The sequence below is a fragment of the Anas acuta genome, chromosome 27 (assembly GCF_963932015.1).
Source record: "Anas acuta chromosome 27, bAnaAcu1.1, whole genome shotgun sequence".
Lineage (NCBI taxonomy): Eukaryota > Metazoa > Chordata > Aves > Anseriformes > Anatidae > Anas > Anas acuta.
Genome location: NC_089005.1, coordinates 5,786,320 through 5,801,681, shown reverse-complemented (window position 1 = coordinate 5,801,681; position 15,362 = coordinate 5,786,320). Strand labels below are relative to the sequence as shown.

General features: G+C 40.9%; 1 pseudogene; it reads right to left on the bottom strand.

The window, feature by feature from the left end:
• Positions 1-5,680: 5,680 nt before the first annotated feature.
• On the bottom strand, positions 5,681-15,205 carry LOC137845162 (kinesin-like protein KIF27; annotated as a pseudogene).
• Positions 15,206-15,362: the final 157 nt, after the last annotated feature.

Genomic DNA, 15,362 nt, shown 5'->3' with positions numbered 1-15,362 from the left:
TTGATTAACATCTGGGTGGCAGATGAGCAGGGGAAACATCTTCCAAACTTGCCAATATTTTCTTTATAATGAACTCCAAGTCCTTCTTCTCTGCTCTCCGCTTCTGAAGGTTCTGTCACCTCCTCAGGAAGCAGAAGCAGTACAATGGGATTTAGAAGATCCAGCTCGAGCATAAGCACCAGTTAGAGGAAGCAATGCTTTCTAGTTAGTCCAGTGTTTGAAGAGAGTTCATCTGGCTTTCTAAGAACATCTCCTAGTGCAAAGCAGCTGATTGATCTGACTGTGCAATGAAAGCAAAGGAAGTGCAAAGCAGCAAATGCTTGAGAGAGGGCAAAAGAGATGCATGTCAAGCATCTGGGGGGAAGAAGGCCGTCAGCTCTTAACAGATTCTTTGCCGTCTCATTTGTTTCTCAAAGACATAACATTTAGTGAAGACAGTAGCATTTGACTCCATGTGCTGTAGTAACCACCTAATGGAGGTTAAAGAAAAGACACAAGGGCAGCAAAATCCCTCACTTGCTTCTCACACAAGGACAAAACTCTTACCTGAGAGAAATTCAGATTCATTTCTCAAATCTCACAGCACTTTTGGACGCCATTGGCTACGGCTTACCTCTTCCGTATTTGAAGATTTCCGTAGGGCTGACTGATTTAGATGGGGAGAGGTTGAAATTAGCACACTTGTCAATGTGCTATTAATTTGGAAACACAGTCATTTTTCTATTTTTTTTTTTCCCTAGACCTGTTAATACACTAGGCAGTCCCAGGAAGCGTAAAACTTTGAGCCATGCTCTCCAGCATTTGCATTCTGCACTTTCTGTAGGTTCTTTATTGTGGAATCAGAATTCTGACAATCTCCTCAACAGCATAGCGATGCAAAATCCGCAGACCCAGATAAAAGAGCCTCCCATCTGGTTGTATGATTGTCAGACACGCGTTCTTTTCTATGAAGTGGTTCTCAGCGTTTGAAGATAGATGACTACCCAACACTGAACTGTCTCAAGTTTCCAGACTGAGACAGCTTTGTAGAAATCATAGACAAATTTCATGACAGGTGGCCTAGCATGGAATTGATTCTTAACAAGTTTGGTAGAATATCCTTGTAGACTTCAAAGCTGGTACATCATCATTTGAACACTCCTTCCAAGGTGTCTGTATTTGAAGTGTGGATTTCCTGTAGCTGGAGTGTTCCCTGATTCTGAAATATTAGACTCTAACTTGCCAAAAGCTCTTGTAACTCTGAAGGACAAGTTAACATTTCTGAAACAAGAGAGAGACTGGGAATACCTGAAAAGCATAAGTTCAAGGTTGATTTTAGTGAACAAAACCAGTGAAGCCTGTTAAAAGAATAACGATAATGATAATAACAATAACAACACAGACAATAAACTACACAGTATTCCTTTTCTCCTTGTTATCTGGGATACATTTTCTGCAAAATTGAAACGTCTCACTGGACAGAAATTTCATATTTCAAGCATTTCAAGAACATAGAATTCATTAAGAAATTAATCTCTTTATGAATAAGAGTGTGTGACTAAAAAACGACAGATGAGCTGAGTTTTTCATTCTCTGTGAGGACTTTCTCATCCAAAGGCAAAGTTTCTGGCTTTCAGGTGCCACAGGCAGGCACAAAAAGGCATCCTTTAAATCTAGTACCGTGAACCAAACTTGACTGTTTTCTAAGACTCTTCTCTTGCACATCCTCAGCACATTGAGCATGTAGGTCCCAGCACTGCACTAGTAAGGGAAGACCTCAATCAGGAGCAGATTATTCTTGATTAATTTAAACTGGGGGAGCAGGAATCACACCAGACAAAGACGTCCTTTTCACCAACATAGTTTATTTTGCCTGTCACGGCTCTACACAAAGACAGTAAAAAGGCAACAAATAAGGCAATATTCCCTCCTTCCCCTTCCCTCTCCTCCCCTCCACTTCCTTCCCCAACTCTCTCCTCCCCTATACTCCCGTACACTCCCCCCCGCTATGCTCCCCTACACTCTCCTCCCCTACACTCCCCTACACACTGCTCCCCTACCCTCCCCTTCACTCAGTTCCCCTACCCTCCCCTTCCCTACACTCCACTACACTCTCCTCACCTACACTCCCCTACACACACCTCCACTACACTCTGCTCCCCTATACTCCCCTACACTATGCTCCCCTACACTCCCCTTCACTCAGTTCCCCTACACTCCCCTTCCCTACACTCCACTCCACTCTCCTCTCCTACACTCCCCTATACTCTCCTCCCCTACGCTCCCCTACACTCTCCTCACCTACAATCCCCTCCCCTACACTACCCTACACTACCATACACTACCCTACACTCCACTACACTCTGCTCCCCTGCCCTCCCCTGCCCTCCCGTGCCCTCCCGTGCCCTCCCAAGCCCTCCCCTGCCCTCCCGTGCTCTCCCATGCCCTCCCCTGCCCTCCCGTGCCCTCCCCAGAACTCCTCTGCCCTCCCCTGCCCTTCCCTCCCCTCCCCTTCTCGTTTTTACCCTTCCCTCCCCTCCCTCCCGTCTTCTCCTTTCTTCTTCTCCTCTCTTCTCCTTTCTTTCACAAATTGCAATGGAGAACAGGGAGAAGCATCACTTCCAGTCACTTCCGTCGTTCTCGTAGCTTGTGTCACTGCCTGATTCGTGGCAATCCATCAGCAGTATCCAGAAGCGTTCCAGCTGCTGTGCTACTAGGTGAGTAGCAGTCTCCAAGTGGCAATCATGGACTTCTTGCTGTGGCTCAGACACGGCACTTTCAAGTCCACCCTGGCTTGGCCATGTCCTCTTGCTCTGTCCCCACCTACATTACAGTTCTGCTTAGAAGCCGAAGCACGGTGCTGAAGTAGTTCCACTCCTTCCATTTGCAATGATTGAGTTTGTCTAGCCAAGTGGTTTCTGTCCAGAGAACACAAGAAAGAGGTTTTGCTAAGAAACAACTCAAGGAGGACTTCTTTTCCACATGGGCAAGGAATAGTCACGCTTTTCTAATGGAGACTCCAGTGGAAGAGAGAATGACAGATCATTCCGAGAGCTTTGAAATATCCCTTGGGGATGCTTAGTGCAGAGGACCAGAGGAAAGCTGTCCAAAGGACACCAGAGAATCACTCTGAATTACTTCCTCACAGACACATGTCCTTACTATGTCTGATATGGCTTCATGTCTGATATGGCTTCAGCTGGTTTCAGGGTTCTTGTTCACCTAAAACCTAAATTCAGAGTTCTAAATGAAGATGGAAAGATTGACAAATGTATATATCACTGATGGGAAAAAAAAAAAAAGTGCTTTGAGAACTTTGGCCATTAGCCCTGGAAAGCATCAAAGTACTGTCCTCTGAAGCAAATGGGTGAAACCCATGAGATTGGAAAGGAGACAGTTGCACTCCATAAACTGCAGGTTTCTGTGCTTTTTGCTTGCTTGCTTGCTTGTTTTCCAGGCTGAATTGGATTAGCTGGACAAGTTGGCAGCTGCCTACAGACAAATACCTTATCAGGAGTCTAAACTACGGGATTGCTCTAACTGAGAACAATGAATTGGACTTGACGTCCTTAGGAAGTCTTTCCAGCTACGCTTTCTACCACTACAGAAATGCACCTGATTCTTTACAAAGCTTACGGGTGCTGACTGCAAATAGTCCTCATCATTCTCCATTGCCTTCCTCATCTCCATTCTCTTTTGGCCCGTGAAGCTTTTCCGAGCAGAGATGAAGATCAGCTCTAATACGCAGTCTGGGATTCTGCAAAGGAAAAGAAGAATCCTCCTGAAAACTCTTTGCAACCTCACCCGCCATCACCAAAGCAAAGAAGAGCAAAAGAACACCGCTTGATCACAGCAAGCATCAGCTCGAGCACAGGTCTCCTGCAAGTGTAGCGGGGTTCAACAGCTGCCAAACAAGCTTAAGGAGCACACCCAGAATCAAGTCCATCAAACAAGTGCTTGAAAGAGTTAGGTTTTCTTAGGCGTGAGGAATGAAAAAGAAAGCAAGAACTGACAACTTACCAGCACACAGTTTCCCTCTAGCTTGCTTGGCTTCATTCCGCACCTGAGTCTGGGCTCCCAAGCAGGACTGAGCAGCATTGTGCAGAAATACCAAAGCCTCCCCAGCCGTGCTGGATCTTCAGCCCCAAGGGCTTTGGCTCTGTTGCCTCCTCAGCAACATGGGCAATTGCCCAGGCAAGCCGGTGTCCAGCAGCTCGACTCAGGAAGCGCAGCCCCCCCTTGCCACCGCTTGCCGCTCACACCAGGAGCCCCCGCGGCGGTGGCAGCCGTTGCGCGGCGCTTGGTGCGGTGCGGTGCAGTGCGGTGCGGGCAGAGGGCTGCGGGCTCCTTCTCCTCGGGGGCGGCTCCGCCATGGGGCGTCCGCCGCGGGGCTGCTGAGGCGGCGGGGGGCTCCATGGAGGAGCAGAGGGCGACGTGCGCTGGGGCTGGGACGGGCCTGGGGCTGGGGCACCGCGCCGCTGCCGCCATGCCAAGCGGCACTCCTGGCATCTGTGCTGCAGAGCCAGCCAGTGTGATGCCTTGGCATTTGTGACTTCACAGAATCACAGAATGTCTATGTTGGAAGAGACCTCAAGACCATCGAGTGCCAAACAAAGGCAACTCTGCATTTCCTTCTTAAACACCCGCTTTCTTCAGAAAAAAACAAAACAAAACAAAACAAAACAAAACAAAAAAAAACACAGAACTTCATCCCTCACACGGGATTCCCAAAGTGAGCCTGCAGGGGCTGCCAAAGGCAGCAGCTCCTCAAGCACTGCTCCCACACGGCTCCCTACCACGGGCTCCATCCATCCCCCAGGAGCAAACTTGGTCAAACTAAGCCCCTTTGGAGATATTGTATCGCAGGCCTTACCAAATGCTGGACAAAGGAGAAGATCTAACACATTTAGGAAACCAATATTTGCAACAACATCTTACAGTTTGGTGCAAGCAACTAGAACAAATCAAGGTTTTGGCACTAGACCTTTTATTTGCCTCCCAAGGGGAAGGATGCACTTTAATCAATATTAGTTGCTGTATGTGTGTAAATGAGGCAGGAGGAATTGAGACTGAGCACGAAAACATTTGGGGAAAGACTATGGTAATAAGGTGATTAGTCTAAGGTGATTACGTAAGGTAATTCAAGATGACACCTCCTGGGGTTTTCGAGAATTATGCAACAAAATAACCTTTTGGTTACCCAACTTTTCTTGGCTTAAGCAATCGTTTAGAGGAATCCTGATCTTCTTTTTAAGAGTAGTAGTCTTGACTTGTGTAGTGGTACAATGTGCATTTTGGTGCTGTATGAAGGACTAGATTATGATACCTGGAAGTGTAACTGAAACAAGCACCAAGTCAAAACTGGTAAGAATTTAATGAAAACTTTTAATCAAGAAGGATTGTAATAAGCCAAAGAATTTGCTTAGGCTCAAGAAAAGGGGGGACTTGAGACAGGGAACAAGATAAAGACTGGTGATTCCTAGGTCTGAGCTAGCACCATTGTATGTTAAGGACCCGAAAGACGAGGAAGTAAAAGACTGTGTCTTTTACTTTCCGCTGGCTCTTTGCTTGTAATACAAGCTTCACCATTCTAACTTGCAATTTAGGCAATCTTAAAACAACTGAACCATGACAGTAAAATATGAAATTCTTCGTATTTTCAAAAGTAGTCTGCAATTTCATTAGCAGAACACACAAAACATAGTCTTTGAATGTGACTTTAATGTACACAGGGATTTTTGTTATTTTTAAAGCTCATCACTTTTTTATTACATTGTATTATGCCCCAAAATATATTCAGAGGAAAGATAACTAAAGGTAATTATACAAAAATACTGAGCGCTTCTTACAAACGTTACAAACATATGGATTTGAAAAAGTTAGAAATTCACAGGGACATTCACCCTTCTACATTTCGCTACAGTTTGGCTGCGATGGATGTTTCCTCACAGCAAAACATGTCCTGGACTACATGCTTCTTTGTGTATTAGACACAGAATAATCTTCCCCATGCTCATTTACAGTCCAACCTGTGCAATATTCATGTTCACACCGCCACAGCATACTTTCGAGTAATGAACCTCTAGGCTTATTATCCTGCCTGCAGAGCTAAACCTCAATTCACTCTGGTAGCAACAGATGCATATGTGACCAGCATCTACGTGTTACAAAGACATGGCACTACCTCAAGTGTGACGAAATAGAACCATCAGTTAAGAGGAAGAATGAGTCACGCTGAGCCTTAAGACGAAACATGGGGCCACGAAGGCTGCACTGTGCGTGTGAAGTGGTGGTGGTGGCAGTGTGAGGTGTAAGACAACCAAGATAATGACAATGATTAAACCATTTTTGCTTCTACACTAGAACTACTTCATTTTAAGTTTGAGTTGTGGTTAGTAGGACCTGGAACAATCAAAAAAACTTTTCATAGTTGTTTGTTGGTCCTTTTTTTTTTTTTTTTTTTTTGGTCAAAGCATAGATCACATTAGGAAGCTTATCTTCTTACTACAAATATCTAGGTCTTTTAACCTTAATAAAGAATGATTTTAGTTAACTGGAAGTATGGACCTCCTCATTGACAATCTTCCAAGAAATAACTTCTATGAAATCAAGTGCTGGCAGCAAAATCAAGTTGATTGTTTAAAATACTGGCATCTAAAAGCATAGCATATTACACATTTGTTAATTATAATGCCATTCAGAGTCTTTCAGATCATAAAATACCGTTTTCTCAACCACAACAGTGTGAGACTGTAGCTTCTGAAATTATGCTTGAATCCACAGAAAACCAAACATGAATTTAGAACAGTGTTATACCACTGCCTCTATTACAAACTGATGTTGTCTCTCCTTTGCAAGTGTGGGGAGATGTAGTACCTTCCTGGATAAGAGTTAGTTCAGTAAAAATATGAGTTTTATGTCTATCTGATATACTTCTGTCTGTTTGCTACCCCTCAAATGATCTACTGACAAACACAAAAGCATTTTAAGATCATGTACTTACATTTAGTAGGTGCCATTAGTTGATGGGGTGACTCTCCAAAAAAGCCCTTCAATTTCTTCTTCAGCTCTCTGCTGGTTTTCTCTAGAATAAAAGAAGTCTTTTTCCAGTTGCTGGACTTTTACTTCATACTCTTTCAAGGTTTCTGCAATACCTTCACCATCTTGTTCTAGGGCAAGTAAAACTAGTATGAGAATCAAATCTTCACTTCACTTCTCTGTGCCAAAATCAAGATGCCCAGCTGGAGAATGTCCTGTATTTTGCTGACACTCTGCTTTCAGGGTGTACATTTAAACTAGTATGACAGAGGATCAAAAAGCCCATGCCAACCCCAATTCTCCATTTTAATAGGAGCATTTAGAGGATAAAGATCAATGGGATTGCTATCTTTCACCTTTCCAATGTCAACAAATTGAATATAAAAATGTGACAATTCTGACCGTTTTTTAAAAATGGTCAGCTTTTTTCTTTTATACAAGCACCTTGTGTCTGTTCATCAGCATCCTACACGACATCAGAATTAGTAACAGCCAAAATGTTATCTTTCTACCTCATATCTTCTTTTTTCTTTCATATGAAACACAGTATTTCTCAACAGTGACTAAAGATAATATCTGCTGTACAATTCCCCTTGGAAAACAAACAAGCACCCTTGAAATGATGCAGTATCAACTGTAGTTTTTTCTCATGTTCTCTGTGTTGTAGTGTCAGCTGCCTGTCACACTGCAACTTGATGTGCTCAAGTGCAGATTCCAATTCACATTTTATATTTTCCTGGTCTATGACCTTCATCTCCTGTTCTTCAGTCTGCAGTTGTAATTTACGTTCAGACTCTCGCAGGCCAACAATCTAAGACAATCTATCAAATCTATCACTTCTATCAAACCATTTCAACAAATGCTTTTACAGTTCTGCTTAATAGATGAATGGATACAAAAGCAATTGTCTGTATAAGCTGTAAGCTTATACTGGAAACAGATTTGCCTGCTGACATGAGTTCACACTTCAGAATTGAGCTCTGTAGATTTTGATCACATGGACTAGTGGATTTTTTAATGCCCTGTGCAGAACTTAAACTGATACAAGAGTTTTTTTCCTGTTTCTGGAAAACTGCCAATTTGTGTACCACAGACAACTTGTTCACAAAATCACCCAAGGTTCACCCATGGGCAAAGAGAGACACCAAGTCCTAATGCATTTCTTTTTTATGTTTCCAGGTGTCATTACGATTCTTCAGTATATGGTGGTAAGAGCTTATTTGCAGAAAGATTTTATAATGGATTTGGAAAAAAGAAATACTATCCTGAGGTTAATAAAGACTGCAGGTGGGAAGAATTTCAATACGACACCACTATTTAAATATGTTGCTACTTGAGAAGTTAGCAGCATAAAGCAGTGGAAAGGAGCAAGGAAATTTCCAGATTTGCAACACCTTTTAAGCTAATGACACCAAAACAAGATACAAACAAGTAATAGAAAAGCATCCTTTTTTATGTTGATGTCAAGATGCAAAATATCCAAATTAACAACAGATGTGAGTAACCTAAGCAGGCTTTCAAGGAAAGTGGATTAAATTGACTTTACTTCTTGACACTATTTCATTTAACTATTTAGCGCAATAACAGGTAATAGGATAAAATATTGATAATTAGCCAAAGCAAACCTTGTTAAAGTATTTGAAGAGGATAGCTCTGAGCTCATCAGCAGACAAGGAAACTAGTTTTCCTATTCCATTATCCTCACTCTGTGAAAGGATCTGTGAAGAGGATCTAAGCAAGTACTGGCGACTCTGAATACTTTCATTCTTGTAATCAATAGCAGCCTCCAGGGCTTCAATTCCTTCTTTCAGATGCAAAAGGACATGTTCTTCCTACACAGAAACATAGGAGTGAGATTGTAAAAAAAGTACAAAACAAATCTTTGTGTGCATAAGACATTAACTTCATTCTCAAAGGTGAATCTAAATTGAAGAGCAAGACTAACTAGTAGTAGTACAGAGAATGGAATGGGAAAAATAAGAGGAAGAGTACAAATCTAGAACCTGTTTGGAGCAAGCAGGAAATGTCTTGATATCCCTTCCACAGACCAGAGTTCAAACAAATGGTTCATCACCACAAAAGCCTACATTCTATTCTTCCTTCATTTTCCCCTCCCCACAATTTGATGACTTCTATTACTTTTTCAGTTGAACTAGTTTTCTAATTAGCGATTAATGAACCAATCAGATCCGTAAGCAGTTTGGTGACCATTATCTGTGCAGGAAGGTGGCAGAAATTCACGCCCTGAAGTATTGCAGAAGATTCTGTGGAGTGAAGCAAATAGGATTCTTTCTGGCATGCTATCAGCTCAGTAATAGGCCCCAACTGCTGCTTCTCAAGACCTAAAGCAAATCTGTGTATTTTACATCAATTTATTCAATCTTCAACTTAATTATACTGATCTATTCAAGTGTGTAACATCCACAATATGGCTTATTTTCATTGTAACTATATGGAGGCCTTCAGGTGAGGTTTGGTCTTTCACAAAAGCCTATGAAAAAAAAATCAAGGGACATCACTATTAGAGTACTTCACCTTGTTCTATGTCCTGATAGGAAAATAGCTGCCTAAGATAAATTGATGGACATCCTGTTTCATTATTTCTAATTATAGAATTGTTAGGCCAGCGACATTTGTCCGGACTCTAGCTAAAGTAAGTAAGTCCCTCTGAAAGTATATGTTGTTCACTGTTACGTAAGTAGTGCCATTATAGCAGTACTTTCATGTCGGCTGTTAACAAAAACACCCAACCTCAGTTCCTTGATTCTCTACTATCTAATACTGGGGGACATTTTAGGTCATGATTTATTATACAACATTGCCTAAAACTTTGATGTATCTCAGAGATAGTTACTTACTTCAGCTGACAACACTTTTCAGTTACCCTCTTTCAGTTTCTCATCCACACTATTTCTTCTTCTGAGTAGCTGATCCCTTTCCTTCTGAAGAACATGAATTTTTTCCAGAATGTCTGTCTTATCTTCAGTAGTGCTGTCCTGAAGCTGCATACTTTTATCACACAATTCCTGGTCCAGCATACTTAAGCAAGTAGACAAGTTCATACTATCTTTGTTTAAAGCCTTTAAAAAAAAAAAAAAAGAGAGAGAGAGAGAGAGAAAGAAATAAGAGGAAGAATGAAAGAAACCGTAAGTATAAAACTCCTTCCCCATAAACATGTACATGAGACTGTCGCATCCTAAAGTGGAAGACCTGTCTACTTCTTGTAAAGGGACGCCATTTAGGCTAAGTAGATAGCTACCGTAAAATTTACTATTTAATCAAAAGATGAAAGAAAACAAAGAAAAGCAATGTGCAGTTTTCTACATATCTTACGTGAGTTAGTCATTACGGTGACAATGACATTTCAATTTCTGTTTCTCAGTAGCCAAAGTAAATAATACAGAATGTTTCTCTGCCATGTTCTCTACTTTGCAGGCATTGAGCAATTTTTTAGATATCGTTATTTAATGTGCTGCAATAACAGAACTTTGGAAGTCAGATTTTGTTTTGTTGTTAGAATTTCGGGGATATCATGTAAATAAAGGTTATTACATTCTATTATTCATGTTTAAAATGTTGATTTGATCAAGCCACACAATAATGTAATGGCAGCGCTAGAGATACAAGTTGCATGGCTTAAACCTCTTCTGTTATCCGGCTGCCCTCCTCCCATAGTCTTTTCAGGCAGCTCTACAATTGTGTTAAGTTTCTTTCTTTCTTTCTTTCTTTCTTTCTTTCTTTCTTTCTTTCTTTCTTTCTTTCTTTCTTTCTTTCTTTCTTTCTTTTTTTTTCTTAAATCACCTGGCTAGATCTCAGTTTCTTGATTTCTAGGTGGCTTTTCTCTTGCAATAATGCTTCTTTTTTAGCTACAATGGCTTCTCTTTTCTTTAAATCTTCTTCTAGTTCCGCTAACTGTTGGTGCTGTTGAAGAATTCTTTCCATTTCTTCATCCAGCCATTTCTTTTGCTCTTCTAATTTCTACAATTTAAACAGAGATCCAGAGAGCATTAACGAGGACTATTTGGGTCAGAATTTTATGACTATGTTTTTCCTCTTTTAGAGTAACTGATAAAACGTGAGAAATCAACATTTCAATTCTTAACATTAAGTGTTCAACAGAATCCTGATTCAGGATAATACAGAAATAGGACTGACTTAAGGAGAGGCTCAGCAATGTTATATTACTACATCTTATGCAAAAAATTTTATCAGATGCTTTTAAGGAAATGTATTATTTTCCTAAAAACAGTTATAGAAATAGATGTCATATATAGAATGACAACAACTAAGTTTGAAAGGTACCACAAGAAATCAGCTAGCCCATCCTCATTGCATGATTCTTGCCCAAGACCAAGATTTGTGGAAAAACACATCGTGATGAGAAACTGTGATGCTGAAAGAAAGAAAAAATGGGAGTTCTGATCCTGCTAGCAGAGTCTATTATAAGTCTCTTCTGAAGCAATGGTTTATCAGTGGGCATATTGCTGGTATGGCTAAAAAGTTGCTTTTATTTCATTTTTTAAATTTATTTTCACCTCTAAAGACTTTGGTTAACTCATGAAACTCTCATGTTCCAATGTCTAGTTCTGAAATCATGCAGGTAGCACTGTTGCACAGGAAACCTACTATTCTAACACTGTCATGAACAACCAAAACCATAGCCATCTGTCATATTTGTCAGATGGGAAAAGAAATAAACAAACAAACCGTGCAACATTTATAACAGAGCTCATCAGAATCATCTTCAAACCTACCAGACAACCAAACTTGTTGAATTTCCAGCTATCTGAATTACTACCTTTGACAAGTCATAGAACAAACAAAGACATTACAGCCCTCTCCTTTCGTTCATTCAAAACCAGTAAAAGAGCTTCTTGACTTGTCTCAGTTTTTGCTACAACAAAAAAATAACAATTTAAAAAAAAAAACAGGGGAGGGAGGACGGAATACTCTTCTTCTAAACGCTTTACAAAGATGACACGGGGTGAATAAAGACACCTTTCTTTTCAGTGTCCACACAGATTTGGAATAGATTAGCTACCTCTGATTTCTGTAAAGTTCCCACCGACTTATTTTTCTTCTTTTTAAATGCAGCAATCTCACTGTCTTTAAGTTTAAGAATCTTCTGTTGCTGTTGCCAGGCAGAGAAGGACCTGGGAGTGATGGTGGACAGTCGGCTGAATATGAGCCAGCAGTGTGCTCTGGTGGCCAAGAAGGCCAACGGCATCCTGGCTTGTATCAGAAACACTGTGACCAGCAGGGCTAGGGAGGTGATCGTCCCCCTGTACTCGGCTCTGGTGAGGCCGCACCTCGAGTACTGTGTTCAGTTTTGGGCCCCTCGCTACAAGAAGGACATCGAGGTGCTTGAGCGGGTCCAAAGAAGGGCGACGAAGCTGGTGAGGGGCCTGGAGAGCAAGTCCTATGAGGAGTGGCTGAAGGAGCTGGGCTTGTTCAGCCTAGAGAAGAGGAGGTTCAGGGGTGACCTTATTGCTCTGTATAAGTACATTAAAGGAGGCTGTAGCGAGGTGGGGGTTGGCCTGTTCTCCCATGTGCCTGGTGACAGGACGAGGGGGAATGGGCTAAAGTTACGCCAGGGGAGTTTTAGGTTAGATGTTAGGAAGAATTTCTTTACTGAAAGGGTTGTTAGGCACTGGAACGGGCTGCCCAGGGAGGTGGTGGAGTCACCATCCCTGGAAGTCTTCAAAAGACGTTTAGATGTAGAGCTTAGGGATATGGTTTAGTGGGGACTGTTAGTGTTAGGTCAGAGGTTGGACTCGATGATCTTGAGGTCTCTTCCAACCTAGAAATTCTGTGATTCTGTGATTCTGTGTGTTCCATCTTAAGCTGAAGTTCCTATAAACAAAAACAAACAAACAAAACTTTCTTTCTGCCTCTATCAGTGTGTTTTTCAAACACATTTAATGACAGAATCTACGCAATCATGAAATCAGAAATATTGAACTAATTTACATGCAAAATTGCAACTCAGGGCTACACATTACATAATAACATTCAAAAACATAGCTGAAGAGAAAGGAAGAATGAAGATTTCTGTGAAAATACTTATACACAATTTCTTCAGTGTCAAGTAAGCAATTACTTAAAAGGACAAAATCTGGTAGTATAGTACATTGCCTTTGGGAAAACAAAGGTCAAACTGGTTTATCTTATTCTTTGTCATAAGGAAACAGAAAGAATCCTACTTTAATTTGTAGCTGGTCCCGCTGAAGCTCTGCTTCTACTTGCTTCTTTTTTTCACTCTCCTCACGCAGTCTTTTCTCTAGCAGGGTCTGCTGATGCTTCATCTGAGCCACGTTCTGCTCAAGTTCTATTGCTTGTTTTTCACTTTGGTTAGATAGAGAAGCCAGATTCTTAGTGTCTTGCTTCTTCTTCTGTAAGGCCTGAATGTTCATGGAAAATTTCAGCTTAACAACAGGAAAACTTAGAACTAAAACCTGACTCAGGTTAATTCTCTATTTCACTGAGTTAGGACAGTGAGCAAGACTTGCTACATTTTGCCACAACAATCACACATTATCTCTAAGGTCTCTGAGCCTTTGTAAAATCATCAAAGACAGAACTATCTAACTACTTAGTTGTTAAATAGTAGTGGGTATAACTGTGTGAAGGTTCTCATTGGCAACTTCAATCCAACTAGCTTCAATTGTGTGAAGCTGGTGAGAGTTTCACAAGCAGAGTGTACGGATTTCAAAGGTGATGCTGAGACAGGAATTTGCAAATCCTAATGGTCATATTGGAAATACCTGCACTTTCAGCTTAGCTGCATCCATCTTCTTTCGGAACTCTTTTTGTAGCTTGGCTTTCTCAGGAAGCTCTCTCAGCTTCTTATTCTCCAGCTCCTGAAGCTGCTTTTGAGTTTCGGCCAGTTCCATTTTGGCCTGCTCGGATTCTTGCTCCGGTTTAGTTATCTTCAAAGAATATTGCCTGCTTACATACTCTGCATCCTTACCTTAAAGACATCATATCCAAATAGTTTTAAAACAGCAAGATAATAATTTGCAATGTATCACTTAAACCTGTAATTGAATCGTTACTTACTTCATCCTGTTTAAACCAAAAATTTCTGAGACATTTTCCAAACCTAAACAAACAGCTCCCTTATAACACTGAAATATAGATGAACGAAGGAATCTTAAATCTGAACTCTTCATAAATCATCTGATGTCACCAAAGAAAGTAACACCTGAGTGCCACATCAAGTGAAAATTTTCTGCCTACTGCAGTCCTTGACAAAATAGCTTGCCTGTATTATTATGTTTTTGTTGTTGTTGTTGTTGTTGTTGTTGTTTTGTTTTTGTCTGTTTGTTTGTTTGTTTTTCCCCAGAAGAATATGCTACATATTTCTCAGCTTTCAACTTGGTAATCAGCAAAAAACTCTCGATTGTGTTTCTACTGATTTGCCCTGTTCGGGCAATCTGATTTGCTCTGTTTGGGATTCCGTAAGTACTGTTACTGGGGGCGCACAATGTTTCTCAATGCCAAAAGACTGCCTCAGGAGAATATGTACACACTAGAAGAGTGTGATTGAAACAGGTAAGCACAGATCTTTAGGGTCATCATAATGATAAGTTTCTGGCAAGCATATATATATCAGGACAGCTGTGTAATGATATAGGCTAACAGGGACACTGACCTTCTGACTCCTGCTTCTCTACTGCTATGATGGGAATGCAAGCATTCCCAGCACAGTGTCGTATCTTCTCTCCTATCCCAGACACTGGGAGACAAACACATGTCCATGAAGAGATCAGTTGCACTAAGCATACGTGAAAAATTACACTATAGGTGGATAAACACAATAAGCCACAAAACACAAAAAAATATTTAACAAACAAATCTGCAGATCACAGCTGAGTAGGACACAATAAAAATTTGCAGCCTTCAATGCACTCATAGCAAGTAATTCATAGAAGTTAGGAAACTGTAAGTTACCAGAAGTATTCCCGCAGAAGAAAATTACCCAAAAACTAAGATATGCAGGTCTTCAGAAGTTTTGTGTCTTTTTTCTTGCTTATTTCTGAATGTCTTCATTTCAATTTTTCAGTCACTTACCTATTCTTACTAATTCCTTAATAAGTTCTTCTTTCATTTTGATGTTAAGTGCAAGTTCTCTCATTTTTTGCTTGGCCTCAGTGAGTCTCAACTCTGAATTCTTTAACTTCTGCATGTTAAAAACATGACTTTTTTTTTTTCCATAAAATTCTGCCTGTAACAAGAGCCATGCTTTACTATGGACACAGTCTCCCATATCTGCAATATCCACTATGGCAAGCTTCTTTAAACAGCTAGGGTGTTCTGCTGTACATCTATTTATCACATTCTTT